The following is a 15,483-nucleotide window of genomic DNA, read 5'->3' on the forward strand; positions in this document are numbered from 1 at the left end:
CAGGGCTCCTGAGGTATTAAGACTTGCCACCAGTTCCTCCAGCTCCTTTATTTTTTCCAGTGCCTTATCAAGAGCACCTAATTAAAAAAAAAAGTGCATATGGTAAACGTTAAACATGAAAATGTATTATTGGAGAACATTTCTCATAAAGGTGAAAAAATTGGTATTTTATCATTACAGTTTTGTGCAATTTAACAGTATACAACATGACTGTAAATTCTTAATTCAATTATTGTACTTTTCAATTCAATTATTGTACATTTGTTTTCGACTTTAAATATCTTTGCTATCCCTTATCAGTCCCCCCCCCCCAATTTGGCAATTATGTCATAATTTACTCACCCTCAGGTTTTTCCAAGCCTGTATTTATTTATTTATGTATTTATTTATTTATTTATTTGTCTTAACATTACAGAAGATTTGGGTATTTTGAAGAATGTCAGTAAACAAATAGACATTAAAACTGATTTACTACTATAATTAATGAATTACTGACATTCTAACAAAATTGCCTTTGTAGAAAAACTGGGCATGAGTATGTAATGACAATTTTAATTCTGAACTATCCCTTTAATTAAACTGCTTGAAATGGGTGGTTCAGGTAGTTTAAAGCAGAACTGATGAAAATGTTATAAGTGGGTTTAAATGTACTAATGGTAAGTTATGCATTTAAACGGGAAATTACTAAAAGACTAAAGTAACGTTTATGCAACACAATACCAATGCTCCACGACATAACTATGCTAGTAATTTCATATTACTAAATATAATGCAATATACTTTCTGTTTAACTAATAATTAATTACTGTGATATCACTCTTGACAGTGGTGTTTTTCCCCCTGCTCATAACAGACCGTGCTTTTTGCAGTCCTCGTCTGACGCGATTTAACCTCTCTCCAGTTGTTCCATAAAAACCTCGAAGGCACAGCCTGTGGTGTAAGAAATTTGCGACCGGACTGTGGATGGACGTGAACTTCATACTCCGTGAAGTGCATAGCACACACAAAAGTGCTGCCCTTCCTCACAGTAAATTCCACCCCTCATCTCTCCGAATAGCCCAAATCCAACGCCTCTGAATAGTTTAATTGCTGGGAAAGCAATGAAATGACAAATATGGCTGTTTCGATTTGGAATTAGTACAAAAAGGTACGCTGTAGGGTTGGTCTAAGATGGCGACCTGAGTAGACGTAATTTTGCGCTCAGGCACCAAACATTTTTATATATGCCGCAAATAAGCTTTTTTCGAATCATCTAGCTGCATTGCCTCATTATAATCTTGCTAATTAGCTCTGGCTTTACTATAGGTCGAAAGCGTGGACTGTTGGCTCTCTTTGAAAAAGTTAAGACTGTAAGTAATAGCACATGATCTCAGGCTAGCGGCGGCCACGACTACGTTGCTATGAGCGAGGAGGATTCGTTTTGTATAACCGAAGAGGAGTTTCCAAGTTTACACCATGTCTTCTGAACTACACTCTGTAGTGACAAAGGTGACACACGAATAACTCGAGTTGAGGAACCAGTAATTCAAATGCAAAGGCGGCTGGAAGATTTAGAAACATACACAAGGCGACGTAACCTCAGGCTTGTTGGTATTCCAGAGAAAATTAACGAGGATATTCACAACTAAGCTGCTAAAATCTGTCAGACACTCTTACCCACGGAGAAAGTAAAGCTATTGGGAAGTATCGATGTTGCTCATCGCCTTTAAAGACCAGCGCAGAATGGCAACAACAACAAACCTAGAGACGTCATTATCCAGTTCCCCTCGCGCACAATCAGAGATGCTGTCTGGAAAGCCGCCAAAACGTCTTCCTTTTTGCGGGAAAAAGAGATGCGTTTCAAAGAAGACCTTCCTAAAAGTGCCCATGAAAGAAGAATGAAACTCTGGCCAGAGGTGCAAAAAACACGCAAGGCTGGGAAAATAGCCTACTTTATAGGAGCTAAAGCTTTTGTGAAGGGAGAAGGAGAAATCATCCTCGACATTTAAAACATCCTCGACAGGCTTCTTTAACTGCCTCTCTTTAATTACCTCTTTAAGGACTTTAAAAATAATCATCAATAATTCTTTATGAGCAAACGTTACTGAGGACTTTTTTTGTGTAATTTCACCTTGAGAATTTCGTTGCGAATCCACCTTTTTTATTATGACGAACCAAGCAGTATGACAAAATACTTGTTTATTTGCGTTTAAAGACTTTTTGATGGTGCCATGTGAAAATAACGTTACTGACCTTTTGTAAATCTCGTTAATTAGAATCACAACTTGTAGGTTATAAGGTTTATGTTATAAGTTTTATGTCACTTTCTATCATTTCTTTGAATGTCAGGGGTTTAAGGGATAATGTTAAATGTAAGGCCTTATTTTTGTTTACGAAACGTTTTAATTCTGACTTTGTTTTTATTCAAGAGTCACATTCTATTACTACAGAGAATTTTTGGCGGTCACAATGGGGCGGTGATGTCTGGCTATCTCACGGTTCAGAGCGTTCGGCTGGGGTTTCCTGCTTAAAGAATAATTTCAGAGGTGAAGTTTTGTTTTCAGAGCGTCATGAAAATGGTCATTTTGTATTATTAATTTTAAAATATGTATAATATTATTAAAATAATATTTAAAAAATAATATTAAAATGATCACTTTGAAAAAAATTCTTTACTGGGTTTCTAAATTTCCTAATGCTTTCCTAATTTTAGGAGGCGACTTTAATGTTGTTTTAAATGAGATCAGGGACAGATGGCCTCCTTGTAAAACTTCAGTGCTGCATTCTAATTTAAAATTGTTTATGAATCGATTGGACCTTATTGATGTATGGAGGGAAAAACACCCAACTGACTTAGAATACACTTGGAGCAATAAAGATGGTTCTAGACGGTCCAGAATTGATTTTTGGCTAGTGTCAAATAATATTGATAAAAATTACATTGATGTCAAAATTTGTCCGACCCCTCTAACTGACCATGAATTGATTTCGATCAATATTAATTTGTCCCCTAACCTAAATATGAAATATAACTCATACTGGAAAATGAATAGCTCTTTACTTAAACTAAATGAGGTAAAACAAGAATTAGAAAGACAGATAACTTTTTATTGGAATAAAGCTAAAGAAGAAAAAATATTTAGTAGTAATTGGGAACTTTTAAAATGTGAAATAGGAAAATATATGAGAAAGTTTAGCAGCACATTAGCTAAAGAGCAACGAATTAAAGAAGAAAAACTTGTATTCTATCTATTTCCAGTATCTATTTCCAGTATTCCACCTGATAACATTTCATCTTTAAAAAAACAGCGCTTAACTGATCTACAAACTGAACTTGATATTATGTACAAAATGAAAGCCCAAGGAGCTTTTGTAAGGTCAAGAAAGAATTGGTTGGAACACGGCGAACGGATGTCCGCTTACTTTTTTAAACTCGAAAAGTCTAGAGCGAAATTAAATTCAATTTCTAAGTTAAATGTTAATGGTAACATCACAGATAATTTTAATACAATTTCAAATTTCTGCTTCAGTTATTATTCTAATCTTTATTCTTTCTCATATAATGAAACTAATGTGTCGGCCTTCTGTAAACAATTAGGTAATATAAAGAAAATTAGTCAAGAAGACAAAATGTTTTGCGACTCTCCAATTTCCACTAATGAGATCATACACAGCAAATTCATCAGAGTTAAATTCTCGGTGTTGAAGCATTTCAGAGTAAAGTGTTGACGTTAAAGAGTTAGATTTTAATAAATGAATATAATAAGAGTTAGAATTGATTTAATTCAGTGCGAAAATCAAGGAGCTAAGTTTTCAACACTTGGTGGTGTTATTTTCCAACATCCGGGAATTAATGCAGCCCCAGTCACTGAAGAATTTTCTAGACGCCATTTTCCATCTGAGGTTTAGAACAGCAACTGGTGAGTCAAACTACCTAAATGTTGGTATTTTACTGACTTTCTTTAAGGAAATACAGTTGTAAACATATTGTTAAGCTAATAACTTTAGAATGGAGTGACAATTTTAATCTTCTGCGGTTCATTCATGGTCGTTTGTGTATCTAGCTTAACTGCATTACTATTCACTTCTTTTCAAGAATGTTTTATATATGCTCACGCATACATAGTGCATAAAAACATCAAATGTACATGTTCAACACATTTCTGTCACGCTTAATGCCATTTTGTGCGTTGTTAGCCACCTGTAAAATAAAATCGACACTTCTCCTTTAATTCGAAGCAAACTAGCGAGGGAATCCCCGGACTCCGAGCCGCCTAGCCTACTCTGCCCGGATGCAAACAGGAACACAGGACGGTTTCCATAAGCTCTGGAGAGTTTCTAAAACATATCTGGTGAGTAAATCAACATATGCTTACTTGTTAAAGGCTTCCTGACTGAAACATATGATTGTTTGTTATTCGTGTACGTTAAATTGGTTATTTTAAACACCGCGGCCCTTTTAAACTGGTTCTTTCGTGGCCGTCCATATACCGTTAGTCCATAGACTCGCGTGATATCGTAAGCTTGAATTATATTAAGTGTTGACAACCATTAAAGTCGGAATGTTAATATTAATGTCTTTAAATGACCGCGTTTGCACATTATCAGACATTTAACGTTACAGAAGTCTCCCGGAAGTTGCGGGACTAACGTTAACGTTATCCCGCAAATGCACAGAGACTCCCAGATGCCCAAGTAGATGCCCGCAAATGAATGATAATCTCCCAGAAATCGCGCGTCTCCCGCCCGGTCATTTAACACTTTGCACACCCCTCTCCACCGCATCCCTCCCAGCTCTTCAGGTACGTCGCGCGCAAGTCACCCCCACCGCTCTTTATGTACGTCGCGCGCAACTCATCCCATTGCTCTTCAGGTACTCATCTCTCCCGCTACCTCCCGCAAATCAACTCTGTATTCCCCGAAAATGACTTTTCCCAACTCGGGATGTATGAGGTTAGTAAGTTAGGCTATTTCTGTAGTCAGGAACATCTTAGTCAAGCTTTTTCTCCAGCATGATATTGTGCTTAAAGAGCCCATATTATACATGAAATAAGGTCATATCTTGGTTGTAAGGGTCTCCAACAACAGTCTAATATGCATGCAAGGTCAAAAAACACTTTCATGGTCTTATAATCTGCATTTATTTTTATCTAATTATCCCAGCGACTCCTGTATGAATCGTCCAGTGATTCATTTGTTCCCAAACCCCTCCTTAGCGCGGAGCTAATCTGCGCTGATTGGACCGATGACAGTCTGTCGCGATTGGTCGACTGCCTTCAGTCAGAGAGGGAAATGGCCAATAGCTAATCAGCAATTTAAAAAGTAATCACAGTTCATACACGCTCGATAGTGTAGGCGTGGACTTTAGCTGCCACACTATGGCGAGTGGATAGTGCCACGGATAACCGAACGAAGGAGACAGTCGTGTACTCGCCATACCACACACACACAAAAACACACACACACCTCCGGATGACAACGCTCCCGCTTCAGCCCGCACCCGCCAGGTTTTAGCCTGAGAACCCGCTCCTTTTTCTGCCCGCCGCGCCCGGTCCCGCTAGAGCGGAGAACACAACCAAATATCACCCAGTATACAGTCCAGACAGCCAAGCTGTCTGTACACACACAGCACAAAGTACACAGAGCTCGTTCGTTCGTTCGCTCTCTCTCTCGCTCTCTCTCTCTCTCTCTCTCTCTCTCCCCGCGCCAGATTTCTGCGGCGCGGGAATACATTTCCGAATAAATCGCGGGAGCAGAACTCTAGCACGGAGCTCCATAAACAAACAGCACGCGTCGCGTTTTTAACGTGACTTTGCACGCGATAAGATAATATATCCAGTTAACCTGATACAGTACACGCGGTTACAAGTAACAAATCACAACTAAATACATTTGCAAGCTAGAGTAAACGAGGCAACAACTTTAACCGCACGTACTTACACTTGAGAAATGTAGGAAGAAACCCATCCTGACGTCCATCAGTTACTCTTTACTGATCCTTCCTTTAACAAACTCAGATGAAGTATTCTTTGTAGCATGTAGCTTCCAGAAGTTTCCAACTGCTTGGTTATAATGCTGATGTTTCATCTTTGGGTAGAGACTCAATATATCCATCTGCAGTGTGACTTCAATCGACCGGCATGTTTGTGTGCGTGTGTTTGTGGGTGTGCGTGTGTTTGTGGGTGTGTGTGTGTGTGTGTCTGGGTTACTGCGTCAGAGGGCGGGGCCTCAGGTTTGAAATCTCCCGGGTTTGCGCGTGCACGTGAAAAACTTTGTTTCGTTCGTACGTCATGGCGAAACACCTAATGAGTCGGTATCAAGGCGACTCGTTTGAAGCACTATGATTCAACTCTTTTATAGATGAATCAACAGTTTTAAACACTGTATTCTTACAGATTTAAGCCTTAGCTGGATACTTCACTTCACTTAGAGCTGTGTTACACACTACATGGAGGGGAATTTTCAAAAACCCATAATATGGGCTCTTTAAAACTATAGGCTAAACTTAGCATCTACTGTACACAACATTTCCGTTTTATTAAAGACAATTTAGTGCGTTGTAAACAGCCACCTGTCTGTAAAATTAATCAACTGATTCATATTTGAGCAGCCTAAAGATGATACAGGTTTGATTTGTAGATTCATTATCAATAATCAACATCTGAATCAAAAGATATCTGAAAAAGTGTGAGGCATACTTTGTGATGTTTATCTCTCTTTTTTATCTGAAGGTTATGCATATGTGTTAGATACTAATGTGTTGTTGTTTTTTAACAGCCACAGTTCTCTATACAATAACACAAGACCCTGTGACGGTGGCTGATTAGAGACGGATGGTGTATTTCCAGAGTTGGTGAAATGACCAAGCACACCTTCTTGGTCATATGTGGTGATAATAATGAAGGTATGTTTGATAAAGTTCTGTATTTGTTTCACAATAAGCTGAGAGGGTATTAGAGCATTAGAGAATAACAAATGACATGAAGGTGTTAAGTTTTGTATTGTGGGTGAACTGTTACTTAAATAATGTTTTGCTCTTTGCTTTGCACTTTTCCTCTTCTGCTTATCCTAATATTTTAGATTCTATTTGGACCTGAAATATCTGCTAGACTCCAGGAAAGTTGGCGTCAATACTGGACCTGAAAGGGCCTAACAAGTTGAATCTGGTAAAGAAACACGCACGCACACACACACACACACACACGCACGCACACGCTTACAGAAAACTGTTGTTTATGAAGTTTATGAATATTTTTTACACTGTGGCCAATATTTTGGGGAAGTCAGCATCACTAAATGATATAAAAGATTTTAAGCTCCTCTAAATTTTGCTCCAAGTGTTGTGTTAAATTCTGGATTCTAGACAGACAGCTGGCTGTTTTTCCAGTTCTAGTCATAGTGGGTAACCTAATTGTTTTTGGAGATCCAACAGTGATATATGTGTTTTTTCTACTTTTCCATATCCTGTCACCTCAACCAGCTGGGAGAGTCAAGTTTTGGATCATCATGAAGATTTTCAAAAGGTGAGTTTAGATTTCTTAAGTGTTTTATTTACTTTAAATGTTTTTTTAAATATATCATAGAATTTGATTGCAATTTGTTTTCAAACATTTTTCTTAGTCATGCTGGAGTCTTGAAGAGTTCTTAGATGAGCATCACCCTACAGTATATCCGTGCATCAGGAACCACCAGACGAGCGATCAGCAGCTACTACATCATCATGGATAAAAAGGTCATCCTGTGGCTGGGAAGCACTTCATTCACAGGACATGCTTGATGAGATTTCCTAGCTCCAGTTTGTTTTCACACAAGTAAGAAACAGCATTTATACCTTCATTTAAACTGCTGTGTTTGATATGGAGGACCAAGGAAACACCTGAAGTGAAATATTTGCACGCCAAGTTGTTTAAAATGTAATTTCAGAAGAAACTATGCGTTCAGAAGAAAACTACGAGTGACGCTATATTGAACTTTCAAATTGCTCTGATGAAACATCAAGTTTGGTCCAAAGGACTAAAACAGCCTTTTTGAGCACTGGTCATACATATTTTGTTGATACTGTCTGTACCAATAAAACATTTAAAGCATATTTGACATTGTTGCATTTTAAAAACTGAATGAATTGTTGAAGTTGTGAATGTTTTCAAATAAAATGTTTTTTTCTTTTGTAATTTACAGTCTATTTGACCTTTTTACCATATTTACACTCAAGAGAGTTTAATAAAATAACAATATATTACACCAGGTGGTTACATGTTTTAACTCTGCCCAGAGTTAAAATTAACCCTTACTTCGGTGTCAGTGTGCCAACCCTTTTGAAAGTGTTGATTTAACTCTGTTTTGAAAATTGATTGAAATTGCTAAAAATTGTTTTAACAGTTGGTTACAAAGAGATCTTTCATTAAGAGGCAGTGTCTTATTAACCAAAGCAGAAGGTATTTCTAGGCTGACATACATAGCTTCCTGTTTACATACAGATAATAAAATAAACAAGATAACTGATTAAATAATGATAAAATTCCTATGGAAAAACCGAGTGCATTATATTAAAAAGTCTGTGATAGTTAATTCATACAAAGATGGTGGTTTAGACTATTTAGATATTTCTACTTTAAATAATAACTTCAAAATTAAATGGCTAAAATACTTCTCAAATAATTACTCCTCAGTTTGGAATATAGTTTCTAAAGTTGTTTTTGATCGAATGGGTGGTCTTCCTTACTTGCTGTGTGTGACTATTAAGCAGAGAAATTTCCAATTAAACTATCAGCCTTTCACAAACAAGCTCTTTTAGCTTGAAAATTAATATACAAACATAACTTCTCCCCACACCAATGTTATATTTGGAACAACTGTAACATTTTGTACAAACATAAAAGCTTGTTCTTAAAAAATTGGTTTGAAAAATGATTTTTTTTTGGTGGGACAGGTACTAAATTCCCAAGGTTACTTAATGACTTATGAAGAATTTTTTATCACACTTAAGTTTTCCTGTATCCCATAAAGAATTTGCAATAGTATTTGCTGCTATTCCATACACTATGTGGGAAAATTAGTTTTTCTTCTCACCAAAACAAAGCCATACGTTCCTTATTTCAGTCACCTATAATTAGTAAACCCTACATAATCTCGTATTGGTCTGGGTTCATCAGGGATTTAAATTGGAAAAAGGTATGGTCATTGCCTAACAAATTCTTTATTACAAACAAATTTAAAGAGGTCTCATTTAAAATTCTGCATAAATTTTACCCTGTCAAACATTTTCTTTCCAAGTTTAGACAAGATATAGATCAAAACTGTTCTTTTTGTTTGTCACAGCCAGAAAATGTGCCGCATATCTTCTGGAATTGCCAGTTCATGATGAAAATATGGTACGAGATGACCAATTTCATAAATGAAAAATTATTGCCGAATTTCCGTTTAGAATACCAACATGCTATTTTTGGGTTTTTGATCTACAACAAAAATATTAAGAAGGAAGCTTATGTCAAAAATCTTTTGATAATTTTTACAATGTACCATATTCACAGATGCAAATTTTAATAATCAAAAAACATTTTTTCCTGCTATACTAATTGAATTTAAAACACTATACAAACATCATAAAGCAAAGCACTAATAAAAAAGCCATTAAAACCGCTTTTTTTACTTGAAACCCTCAAGATCTTGTAATTTCACAAGGCTCTTTTCTGTTAGTATGTATATGTACACATTGTCTTGTACATGTTTTGTTCTGTATACCCCTGACATTTTATTTTTATTATTTTTATTTTGTGTGTGTATTTTTTTCCATTTCTTTTTGTATTGTTCTAAATGTTGTCCTTTAAGCAAAAAAAAAAAAAAAAAAAAACTTTTAGCTTTCGCCATTACACTTTGATTCTACCGGAACAAAGTTTTCCCTACTTCCGGTCTCGATCGCCATTTTGTGAAATAGGGCAAATCTCAGAAATCCTCGAACAGCTTCAGAAATCTCAGGATCCTCTCAGAAATATTCTACAAAGTCACCTCGTCTCTCAACCAACTGATTGCGGTGGGTTTGATTGTGTTTATAAGCACTTATTCAGTCGTCTCTCAATGGGTCTTACATTTCTGCAAGAAGTGACGTCAGGGACGTCAGTCACATGACCTTTCGTAATGCCCTGCTTTAAAATCGACAACAATCTCATATTTACCGTAAATAATTATAAATATGATCCTCAGAAAATAAACCAATAATTGTTTTGAAAGCAGTTTATATTGCATGTAGATTTCACGAATGGAGAGTAATATTATCATCGTCCACTTCTTCATTATGGTACAGGTACATTTATAGATGAGCTCGTTTGTTTGCTGTTGTTTTAAAAAGTTTATTCACTTGAATTTCTGCGAGACTTTGGATAAATGTAAAGATTTTTTTTTATTTTATTTTTTTATTATGCTTTAAACAACATATACATGACAATACAGCAAACAAAACAGTGCCAGGGTGATAGAAAGTAAATGATAACATCAATACATAAAATAAAATAAAACAAACATAAAAATAAGAGTATAAATACTTAACTAAAAATTCTTACAAATATAATCAAGCAGGACCTTTACATTAATCAAATATTTTGAAACTAGAGCACATTTGGACAGTTTTAATGGCCTTTCGATTAGCACTATGCTGAATAGTGCAAAAGTAATTTTTCAGTTCCTTATAAAACACAGTAAAACAAGGTTTTTTGTTGGAAAATTTACACTTATGAATATGAAACTTAATTAGCAAAATAAATAGGTTAATAACAAAAGCTTCATTATTCATATTATCATAATTAAAATACCCAAAAATTACAGTTTCATAATGCAAATTAAAGTTAAAGAGTACCCTTTTCTTTATAAAAACAGAAGCATCATACCAGAGCTTTTTAACATAACCACAGTGCCAGAAAAGGTGGGGTACAGTTTACAAATGGAAAGAACAAAAAGAGCAATTTATATCAATATCCTTTTTAAATTTACTTAGGAAATGTTTAACCGGATAGAATTTATGAATTAGTTTAAAAGATATTTCTTTTATCTTATTTGTAACCAAAAATTTGTGAGGCAATGACCAAATACTTTCCCATTTAGGAATTCTTACAAAATTATTCCAATAGGTAATAGAGCAAGGTTTAGATACAACTTGATTTACAAATAGAGAGCGAATAGAATTGTTATTTTTAGACTGTGAGAAACAAATTTTACCACACACTGTATCAACTAGTTTGATTATGGGCTTATTAATCCAAGTTACACCTCTAAATAAGGAAACAATATTAGAATTAATTGCAGAGAAAACAAGAGAAAATTCCTTGGGAGTTACAGGAAAGTTAAAATGTACAAGAAACTCGTCATATGTCATAAGATACCCTTGAGTGTTAAATAATTGACAAACTAAAACAATACCCTTTTCAAACCACCTCTCCAAAAAGATACTCTTGCATTTATACAAAATACATCTATTGTTCCAAATAAAATAACGTTGTGGTGAAAAATTGTGCTTGTAGATCAGTTTCCACGCCAACAAGGCTTGAGCATGAAAAGCAGAGAGCTTCACTGGTAATTTCTCAATTTTATAATCGCATAATAATAAAAAGGAAAGACCTCCAAGTTGGTCAAAAATAAAATTGGGAATAAAATTCCAGAAAGAAGGTTTATTTAGACAAAACTTTAACCAATTAATTTTAAGAGTATTATTTAGAGAAGAGAAATCCAAAAAGTCAAGACCCCCATTTTTAAGGGAATTTAAAACAACAGATTTGCGCATGTAGTGTACACGATTCTTCCATAAGAAATTAAATAAAATTGTATCAATAGACTTGACTGTTTTATTATCTAGATATAAGGTTGAAGCAAAATAGGTTAATCTAGAAATTCCTTCTGCTTTTGAAAGAAGAACTCTGCCCCTTAAGGACAAATCCCTTAATAACCAAAGATTGAATTTACTTTTTATCCTTTCGAAAACAGGGTTAAAGTTTAAAAAAACTCTGTCTTGTTCTTTTTTTGAAATGACAACACCTAAATAGTTAACGGCTTCTTTAACTGGTATACCTTCTACAGATAACAGGGGAGAGTTTTTTAAAGCTAATATTTCACATTTTTTAAGGTTAAGGTGAACCCCAGAGGCTTTAGAGAACAACTGAATGGATTTGATAGCCTGATGAACCTGGTTTGAGTCTTTTAAAAATAAGGCTGTATCGTCCGCTAACTGACTAATTAAAATATTTCGTTCAGCAATTTGAATTCCATCTAGTTTACTTGCCTTAATAAAGTGACAGAAGACTTGGCCTACTATAAGAAATAAGTATACAGAGGCTGGACAGCCCTGTCGAATTCCTCTTTCTAGTAGAAATCTCTGTGTAGTTCCATGTCCTAATTTCACTGAGCTATTTCCCCCAGCATACATTGTACTCATTGCATTACAAAAGTAGGGTCCAAAACCGAATTTTTCTAAACAAAAATAGATGAAAGGATGCTCAATGGTGTCAAAAGCTTTGAAGAAATCCAAAAACAAAATTAAACTATCATCTTGAATAAAATCTGAATAATCAATTAGGTCAAAAACAAGTCTAATGTTATTAAAAATGTGACGATTTTTCATAAAACCTGACTGATTTTCATCAATAATGGAGTGTAAAACCAACTTAAAACGCTTTGAAAAAATAAGGGCAAACAATTTATAATCGTTATTAAGTAAACTGATGGGTCTCCAGTTATCTAAAAGAAGTGTATCCTTTTTAGGTTTAGGTATCAAACAAATGACACCTTGTTTCATACTAACAGGGAGCTCAGAACAGTTTAAACCTTCTATAAACACTTGGAGAAGGAACGGAGATACTAAATCAGAATATAGTTTATAGAATTCGGCTGTTATCCCATCACTACCAGGTGACTTGTTACCTTTTAAATGCAAAATTGCTTCCTTAACCTCACTAATAGTAATTGGTGAGTCACACACAGTTTTTTCATCATTACTAATAGAATTAATATCACCAAGAAATGTTGTAAAGGTATCCAGATCAACTAGATTAAATTTTGATTTATACAAATTGGAATAAAACTTATAACAATGTTGGGAAATTTCTTTGGGATTTTCAGAAACAAGCTCTCCAATTTTTAATTGACAAATAGAGTTATGTTTTGACCTATTTTTTTCAAGCTTGAAAAAATAGGAAGACATTTGTTCACCATATTCAAGCCACCTTTGCCTTGACCTTATAAAAGCCCCTTCTGCTTTTAATTTGTATAAATTATCCAACTTGAATTGCAAATCAATTAAGTGTTCCTTCTGGTTATCAGAGAGATTTTCAGGCAGGATCCCGGTAATAGATGAAATTTCGCTAACAATATTAGTTTCCTCAAAACGCTTAGTTTTAGCCAAATTAGCACTAAATTTTCTGAAGAATTTTCCAATTTCATATTTTAACAGTTCCCAATTAATACCAAATGAGCTTTCCTGTTTAGCTTTATTCCAATAAAGACCTATAAGCCTTTCTAGCTCTACTTTAACCTCATTATGTTCAAGTAAAGAACTGTTCATTTTCCAATAAGAGCAGCCCTTGTTAAGTTTAGAATCAGAAGAAAATAAGATTTTAATGGAAACAGCCTTATGATCTGTTAGTGGCGTTGTTGAGATATCAATATAAATATTATCTTTATCAAGGTTTCTGGAGACTAACCAAAAGTCAATTCTTGAAAGTCTGGAAGAATTTTTATTGCTCCATGTATAAGTTCTATTATTTACATTTTGAATCCTCCAAATATCTATAAGCTCTAACCTATCCATAAAAGCTTTCAGAGTTGTATTTGAATTTGACGAGCGACCAGGTGGCCATCTATCAAGAGATTCATTTAGGACAGTATTAAAATCACCACCAATTACTAAATATGCATTTGGGAATTTTGACTGCCAATAAGTAAGCTTATCTTCTAAAATAAATAGTAATTGATCATTTTCAGCTTTAGAATTATACCCATAGTAATTAACAAGAATAAGGTTCACATTATAACACTTTAAAAGTAACAAAATATAATGCCCGCTTTCATCACAGTAAGTGTGCAACACATCACCTGCAAAATTATTTTTTAAACTGGATACTCCAGCAGAGTGGTTTGTACCATGTGAGAACCATATCTCGCTACCCCACTGCGATTTCCAAAAATTAACATCAGTAACTTCTGAATGAGACTCTTGAAAAAACACAAAATCAGAACTAAATTGCCTAGAAAACAAAAATAAGGCCTTGCGTTTAACAGCATCTCTTAAACCCCTGGCGTTTAAGGACACCACAGATAAAGACATTTAAAGAACACACAAACAATGGAACAATTAACCTATTTAAGGAAAGTTGTGTTGGCTCAGATAACTTTTGTAATTATGAAAATATATTCTCCAAAAAAGGTCTCAAAATAAAAAACCCTCAAAAGAGCAGCACCATCTTAAACGACAAAAATTTGCAAAAAGAACTTTTTTTTTATAACAAATAAAATATATATAATAAGAGGCAGACTCTAAATTGTATGCAACAATTCCATGTCAATGTTTGAAAAGTGCACAATAAAAGTCAAAGTCAAAATGCTAAAAGTCTGAAGGCACTTTATGTATGCAGGATAATTTCTCCCTGTCCTTGAATGTAAGCTCTGCCTCCGACAAAAAAGGCCGTCTTCCCATCCGCACGTGCTTTTTGAACCTCGGGCCACAACTTTTTTCTCCTTTCACGGTCTCCAGCTGAGAAATCTTCCATGAAACGCAGACCACTCTCTTTCAAATATGAAGAATTCTTCGCGGCTTTCCAGATAGCATCTCTGTACGAACGAACAGAAAAATGCATAATGGTCACCCTGGGACGCTCCTTGGGACCACCTTGCTGCATCTTCCCGAGACGATGGACCACATCAATAACATCTGAGAGCTTATCCTTTGCACTTGGAAGAACATTTTGGCAGATTTTGACCACTTCAAGCCGAATGTCTTGCACAGATTCAGGAATTCCAGCTATCCTCAAATTACGTCTTCTTAAATAAGTTTCCATATCATCTATCCTTCGCTGCATATGAGCCACAGGCTGTTCGACATCATCCATGCGTTTCTCAAGATTAGTAACTTTCTCAACGACAGCTTTCAGTTCAATAGACATATCCGAGATCTTTTTCTCTATTCCGTCTGATCGGCTGTTGATTAACTGAGTTATGTCTGACAACTGTGACGATATATCAACTCGAGTGTCATCACTTGCTCTTTTCTTTATGACTGGTGATTTACACGGAGTGACAGGCAGCGCAGGAAACTCTTCTTCAGCTAAACAGAAGGCATCATCTTCGCTCATGCAGGAAACAACATAATCATGGCCCGTAGTGGCCGGTGAGCATGCGTTAAAGCTAACGCTAACGTTAGCCGTCTTAGCATCAGCCGAAGAATTACCTGAGTGACCACGTTTACGCCCCATGACAACGCGATTCCGGGAAAAACGTAGAATTAACAACTACATAAAACGATAAACA

The 15,483-nt window shown here is 35.4% G+C and overlaps 1 protein-coding gene and 1 long non-coding RNA gene across 2 annotated transcripts in view; both read left to right on the forward strand.

The window, feature by feature from the left end:
• LOC565832 (uncharacterized) overlaps positions 1-15,483 on the forward strand; it is a 46,089-nt gene that overhangs the window by 21,351 nt on the left and 9,255 nt on the right. The window lies entirely within an intron of this gene.
• LOC137496542 (uncharacterized) lies at positions 3,862-8,148 on the forward strand. The gene is made up of 6 exons (XR_011016954.2): positions 3,862-3,899; positions 4,219-4,331; positions 6,757-6,883; positions 7,060-7,145; positions 7,460-7,502; positions 7,600-8,148. It is a non-coding gene; the product is annotated as an uncharacterized lncRNA (long non-coding RNA).

This window comes from Danio rerio, chromosome 10 (assembly GCF_049306965.1).
Source record: "Danio rerio strain Tuebingen ecotype United States chromosome 10, GRCz12tu, whole genome shotgun sequence".
Lineage (NCBI taxonomy): Eukaryota > Metazoa > Chordata > Actinopteri > Cypriniformes > Danionidae > Danio > Danio rerio.